This window comes from Heptranchias perlo, unplaced genomic scaffold (assembly GCF_035084215.1).
Source record: "Heptranchias perlo isolate sHepPer1 unplaced genomic scaffold, sHepPer1.hap1 HAP1_SCAFFOLD_1051, whole genome shotgun sequence".
Taxonomy (NCBI): domain Eukaryota; kingdom Metazoa; phylum Chordata; class Chondrichthyes; order Hexanchiformes; family Hexanchidae; genus Heptranchias; species Heptranchias perlo.
Window position 1 is genome coordinate 10,001 of NW_027138271.1, and position 7,500 is coordinate 17,500.

A 7,500-nucleotide genomic window follows, 5' to 3' on the forward strand; every position below is an offset into this window, starting at 1 on the left:
TTGGTCAGGCCCACTCGGAGGCGGATAACTCCGGAACGCCGAGGCCGATTTCCTGCGGGTATGGCTCGTTGCGTGCGGCAGGAGGCGGCGCAGCGTACGGTACCGAGCACTCGGAGGTGCGGTGCTGCCCGCCGGAGTGACAGCGAAAGGCTGCGCACCGCTTTCCGCCTGCTAACTCGGCGTCCGTGAGACCGACCGACTCCGCTTTAGCACCGGAGCTGGAGTGGGGCAAGGGGCACCGAAGGGTACCGGAACGATGACGTTCGCACACCGGGAAGTCGAGTGCCGGGCCGCCGAAAGCGAGCAGGGTGCCACCGCTCGGGGCCCCGGTTTGTCCGTCCCACCCGGAGGCCCATGTCTCCGGAAGGCACAGGCCGATTTCCACCAGGTATGGCTCGTTGTGTGCGGCCGGACCAGGCGCAGCGGACGGTACCGAGCACTCGGAGGTCGGGCGCTGCCCGCCGGAGGTACAGCGAAAGGCTGCAAACCACTTTCCGCCGCCTCCCTCCGCGGGCGTGAGACCGACGGTCGTCGGGTTTGTTTCCGCGGCTAGAGCAGGACGAGGGGCAGCGAACGGTACCGGAAGGAACCCGGTCGCACACCGGGAAGTCGACTAGCGGGCCGCCGAAAGCGAGCACGGGGCCCCGGTTTGTCCGTCCCACCCGGAGGCCCATATCTCTGGAAGGCACAGGCCGATTTCCACCGGGTATGGCTCGTTGTGTGCGGCAGGACCAGGCGCAGCGGACGGTACCGAGCACTCGGAGGTCGGGCGCTGCCCGCCGGAGGTACAGCGAAAGGCTGCAAACCACTTTCCGCCACCTCCCTCCGCGGGCGTGAGACCGACGGTCGTCGGGTTTGTCTCCGCGGCTAGAGCAGGACGAGGGGCAGCGAACGGTACCGGAACGAACCCGGTCGCACACCGGGAAGTCGACCAGCGGGCCGCCGAAAGCGTGCTCGGGTCCCCGGTTTGTCTGTCCCACCCGGAGGCTGATATCTGAGGAAGTCCGAGGCCGATTTCCTCCGGCTAACTCGGCGGGCAATGTGTCCCCCCCCCACCATCTTCGGCTGATTACCGTGGCTGGACCGGATCAAGGAGCAACGGAACCGTGCCAGAACGACGTCGGTCGGACGGCGTGAACTGATAGTGCCGAGGCCGGAAACCGAGCCGGAAATGTGCACCGATTTATTGGTCCCACTCGCAGGCCCATATCTCCGGAAGGCCGAGGCCGATTTCCTCCGGGTATGGTTCGCTGCGTGCAGCCGGAAGGGGAGCAGCGGACGGCACTGAGCAGCCGGAGGTGCGGCGCTGCCCGCCGGAGCTGCAAGCGAAAGGCTGCGCACCGCTTTCCGCTGGTTAACTCGGCAGGCCGTCAGGCCGACCGACTCCGCTTCAGCACGGGAGCTAGAGTCGGGCAAGGGGCACCGAAGGGTACCGGAAGGATCACGTTCGGACACCGGGAAGTCGAGTGCCGGGCCGCCGAAAGCGAGCTCGGGGCCCCGGTTTGTCCGTCCCACCCGGAGGCCCATATCTCGAGAAGGCACAGGCCGATTTCCTCCGGGTTTGGCTCGCTGCGTGCGGCCGGACGAGGTGCAGCGAACGGTACCGAGCACTCGGAGGTGCGGCGCTGCCCGCCGGAGGTACAGCGAAAGGCTGCAAACCGCTTTCCGCCTCCTCTCCCCTCGGGCGTGAGACCGACGGTCGTCTGGTTTGCTTCCGCGGCAAGAGCAGGACGAGGGGCACCGAGCGGTACCAGAACGAACCCGGTCGCACACCGGGATGTGGAGTGCCCGGCCCAAACCCGCTACCCCCCCCCCCCCCCCCCCCACCCGAAAGCGAGCCCCGGTTTGTGGATTAAAAGTGAAGCGGCAAAGATTTGTAAAACAGCGTGAAATGATGAACCAGAAGCCCAAAGTAATGGTGGGAATAAAAGTTCCGAAATGTGAAATGGTGAACCAGAAGTTGTGTGAACTGTTTAACCCAAAGTGGCAAAAATGGATTAAAAGGGGTGAAATGATCGACCGCAAAGCAGGGCAAGCATTAAACAAAAGCAGCAGCATTTTTTAAAAAGGGACAAATGGTTTACCAGAATCCCAAAAGAATGCTCAGAGACTTAAGTCCCAAAGGGGCAAATGGTTAACCAGAAGCTGGGTGAACTGCTTAACCCAAAGTGGGAAAAAGGATAAAAAAGGGGTGAACTGATCAACCAGAAGTCGACAACAATGTGCGGCGATTAAGTCTGAAAGAGGGAAAGGTTGACCGGAAAGCAGGGAAATGATTAAACAAAAGCAGAAAAATTCAGTAAAAAGGGGCAAGTGGTGAACCAGAAGTTGGGTGAACTGCTTAACCAAAAGTGGGAAAGAGGATTAAAAGGGGAGAAATGTTGAACCAGATGTCGAAAACAATGCGCGGCGATGAAGTCTGAAAGAGGAAAAGGTTGACCGCAAAGCAGGGAAAGGATTAAACAGAAGCAGCAATATCTTTTAAAAAGGGACAAATGGTGAACCAGAATCCCAAAAGAATGCTCAGAGACTTAAGTCCCAAAGGGGCAAATGGTTAACCAGAAGCTGGGTGAACTGTTTAACCAAAAGTGGGAAAAAGGATTAAAATGTTGTGAAATGATTAACCAGAAGGCGAAAGCAAAGTGCGGCGGCGAAGTCCTAAAGGGGAAAAGGTTGACCATAAAGCAGGGAAATGATTAAACAAAAGCGGAAAAATTCAGTAAGAAGGGGCAAATGGTTAACCAGAAGTTGGGTGAACTGCTTAACCAAAAGTGGGAAAAAGGATTAAAAGGGGAGAAATGTTTAACCAGATGTCGAAAACAATGCGCGGCGATGAAGTCTGAAAGAGGAATAGGTCGACCGCAAAGCAGGGAAATGATTAAACAAAAGCAGAAAAATTCAGTAAAAAGGGGCAAATGGTGAACCAGAAGCTGGGTGAACTGCTTAACCAAAAGTGGGAAAAAGGATTAAAAGGGGAGAAATGTTGAACCAGATGTCGAAAACAAGGTGCGGCGATGAAGTCTGAAAGAGGAATAGGTCGACCGCAAAGCAGGGAAAGGTTTAATCAAAAGCAGCAATATCTTTTAAAAAGGGACAAATGGTGAACCAGAATCACAAAAGAATGCTCAGAGACTTAAGTCCCAAAGGGGAAATGGTTAACCAGTAGCTGGGTGAACTGTCCAACCCAAAGTGGGAAAAAGGATTAAAAGGGGTGAAATGATTAACCAGGAGGCTAAAGCAATGTGCCGCGGTGAAGTCCTAAAGGGGAAAAGGTTGACCAGAAAGCAGGGAAAGCATTAAACAAAAGCGGCAACATTTTTTAAAAAGTGGCAAATGGTTAACCAGAATCCCAAAAGAATGCTCAGAGACTTAAGTCCCAAAGGGGAAATGGTGAACCAGAAGCTGGGTGAACTGGTGAACCAAAAGTGGGAAAAAGGATTAAAAGGGGAGAAATGTTTAACCAGAAGGCAAAAGCAAAGTGCGGCGGCGAAGTCCAAAAGGGGAAAAGGTTGACAAGAAAGCAGGGAAATGATTAAACCAAAGCGGAAAAATTCAGTAAAATGGGGCAAATGGTTAACCAGAAGCTGGGTGAAATGGTTAACCAAAAGTGGCAAAAAAAGATTTAAAGGGGAAAAATGATTAACCAGAAGTCGACAACAATGCGCGGCGATGAAGTCTGAAAGGGGAAAAGGTTGACCACATAGCAGGGAAACGATTAAACAAAAGCGGCAACATTTTTTAAAAAGTGGCAAATGATTAACCAGAATCCCAAAAGAATGCTCAGAGACTAAGTCCCAAAGGGGAAATGGTTAACCAGAAGCTGGGGGAAATGGTTAACCAAAAGTTGCAAAAATGATTAAAAGGGGTGAAATGATGAACCAGGAGGCTAAAGCAATGTGCCGCGGTGAAGTCTGAAAGAGGCAAAGGTTGACCAGAAAGCATTAAACAAAAGTGGCAACATTTTTTAAAAATTGGCAAATGATTAACCAGAATCCCAAAAGAATGCTCAGAGACCAAGTCCCAAAGGGGAAATGGTTAACCAGAAGCTGGGGGAAATGGTTAACCAAAAGTTGCAAAAATGATTAAAAGGGGTGAAATGATTAACCAGGAGGCTGAAGCAATGTGCCGCGGTGAAGTCCTAAAGGGGAAAAGGTTGACCACAAAGCAGGGAAAGCATTAAACAAAAGCGGCAACATTTTTAAAAAAGTGGCAAATGATTAACCAGAATCCCAAAAGAATGCTCAGAGACTAAGTCCCAAAGGGGAAATGGTTAACCAGAAGCTGGGTGAAATGGTTAACCAAAAGTTGCAAAAATGATTAAAAGGGGTGAAATGATTAACCAGGAGGCTAAAGCAATGTGCCGCGGTGAAGTCTGAAAGAGGGAAAGGTTGACCAGAAAGCATTAAACAAAAGTGGCAACATTTTAAAAAAATTGGCAAATGATTAACCAGAATCCCAAAAGAATGCTCAGAGACTAAGTCCCAAAGGGGAAATGGTTAACCAGAAGCTGGGGGAAATGGTTAACCAAAAGTTGCAAAAATGATTAAAAGGGGTGAAATGATTAACCAGGAGGCTGAAGCAATGTGCCGCGGTGAAGTCCTAAAGGGGAAAAGTTTGACCACAAAGCAGGGAAAGCATTAAACAAAAGCGGCAACATTTTAAAAAAAGTGGCAAATGATTAACCAGAATCCCAAAAGAATGCTCAGAGACTAAGTCCCAAAGGGGAAATGGTTAACCAGAAGCTGGGGGAAATGGTTAACCAAAAGTTGCAAAAATGATTAAAAGGGGTGAAATGATTAACCAGGAGGCTGAAGCAATGTGCCGCGGTGAAGTCTGAAAGAGGGAAAGGTTGACCAGAAAGCATTAAACAAAAGCGGCAACATTTTTTAAAAATTGGCAAATGATTAACCAGAATCCCAAAAGAATGCTCAGAGACTAAGTCCCAAAGGGGAAATGGTTAACCAGAAGCTGGGGGAAATGGTTAACCAAAAGTTGCAAAAATGATTAAAAGGGGTGAAATGATTAACCAGGAGGCTAAAGCAATGTGCCGCGGTGAAGTCTGAAAGAGGGAAAGGTTGACCAGAAAGCATTAAACAAAAGTGGCAACATTTTTTTAAAATTGGCAAATGATTAACCAGAATCCCAAAAGAATGCTCAGAGACTAAGTCCCAAAGGGGAAATGGTTAACCAGAAGCTGGGGGAAATGGTTAACCAAAAGTTGCAAAAATGATTAAAAGGGGTGAAATGATTAACCAGGAGGCTGAAGCAATGTGCCGCGGTGAAGTCCTAAAGGGGAAAAGGTTGACCACAAAGCAGGGAAAGCATTAAACAAAAGCGGCAACATTTTTAAAAAAGTGGCAAATGATTAACCAGAATCCCAAAAGAATGCTCAGAGACTAAGTCCCAAAGGGGAAATGGTTAACCAGAAGCTGGGGGAAATGGTTAACCAAAAGTTGCAAAAATGATTAAAAGGGGTGAAATGATTAACCAGGAGGCTGAAGCAATGTGCCGCGGTGAAGTCCTAAAGGGGAAAAGGTTGACCACAAAGCAGGGAAAGCATTAAACAAAAGCCGCAACATTTTTAAAAAAGTGGCAAATGATTAACCAGAATCCCAAAAGAATGCTCAGAGACCAAGTCCCAAAGGGGAAATGGTTAACCAGAAGCTGGGGGAAATGGTTAACCAAAAGTGGCAAAAAATGATTAAAAGGGGTGAAATGATTAACCAGAAGTCGAAAATAATGTGCGGCGGTGAAGTCTGAAAGAGGGAAAGGTTGACCAGAAAGCAGGGAAAGCATTAAACAAAAGCGGCAACATTTTTAAAAAAGTGGCAAATGATTAACCAGAATCCCAAAAGAATGCTCAGAGACTGAGTCCCAAAGGGGAAATGGTTAACCAGAAGCTGGGGGAAATGGTTAACCAAAAGTTGCAAAAATGATTAAAAGGGGTGAAATGATTAACCAGGAGGCTAAAGCAATGTGCCGCGGTGAAGTCTGAAAGAGGGAAAGGTTGACCAGAAAGCATTAAACAAAAGCGGCAACATTTTTAAAAAATTGGCAAATGATTAACCAGAATCCCAAAAGAATGCTCAGAGACTAAGTCCCAAAGGGGAAATGGTTAACCAGAAGCTGGGGGAAATGGTTAACCAAAAGTTGCAAAAATGATTAAAAGGGGTGAAATGATTAACCAGGAGGCTGAAGCAATGTGCCGCGGTGAAGTCTGAAAGAGGGAAAGGTTGACCAGAAAGCATTAAACAAAAGCGGCAACATTTTTTAAAAATTGGCAAATGATTAACCAGAATCCCAAAAGAATGCTCAGAGACTAAGTCCCAAAGGGGAAATGGTTAACCAGAAGCAGGGTGAACTGCTTAACCCAAAGTGGGAAAAAGGATTAAAAGGGGTGAAATGATTAACCAGGAGGCTAAAGCAATGTGCCGCGGTGAAGTCTGAAAGAGGGAAAGGTTGACCAGAAAGCATTAAACAAAAGTGGCAACATTTTTTAAAAATTGGCAAATGATTAACCAGAATCCCAAAAGAATGCTCAGAGACTAAGTCCCAAAGGGGAAATGGTTAACCAGAAGCTGGGGGAAATGGTTAACCAAAAGTTGCAAAAATGATTAAAAGGGGTGAAATGATTAACCAGGAGGCTGAAGCAATGTGCCGCGGTGAAGTCTGAAAGAGGGAAAGGTTGACCAGAAAGCATTAAACAAAAGCGGCAACATTTTAAAAAAATTGGCAAATGGTTAACCAGAATCCCAAAAGAATGCTCAGAGACTAAGTCCCAAAGGGGAAATGGTTAACCAGAAGCTGGGGGAAATGGTTAACCAAAAGTTGCAAAAATGATTAAAAGGGGTGAAATGATCAACCAGAAGTCGAAAATTATGTGCGGCGATGAAGTCCTAAGGGGGAAAAGTTACCCAGAAGGCAGGGAAAGTATCAAACGAAAGCAGCCAAAAAATTATTAAAAGAGGGGAACTGATGAACCAAAAGATGAGAAACGGCCCGCAGAGACTAAGTCCAAAACGGGAACTGGTGAACCGGAAATGATTAACCAAAAACTAAGTCCGAAGAGGGAACTGGTAAACCAGAACTGAGTAACCCGATTTTTAAAATTAATTATAAATGGGGAAACGATTGAGCAAAAGGCGGAAATTAAGTCACAGGGACCAGGTCCGAAAGGGCAAGAGGTTACCCCGTAGGGGGCATTCGTCAACTCAATCTGAAAACTTTGGAGGCAAATCTGACCAAAATGCGGAAATCGGACCACACCGCGAGGGGCGCCATTCGACGGGGCAGGGTTAGACGCGTCGAACGGTACCTGAAGGTCCCGGCTGCGACACGTGAGTCCGGAGATATGGCCAGTCAAAGTCTGATGGGAGGTACCGAAGCCGAAAAATCGAAACGCGTTTGCGGCGATTCGGTGTCAGAGAGTCGGTCACGAATTCAAATTCGTCCCGCTGATTCGCCAATTGCCAGCCGGTTCCGGGGGGATTGGCGGGGTAC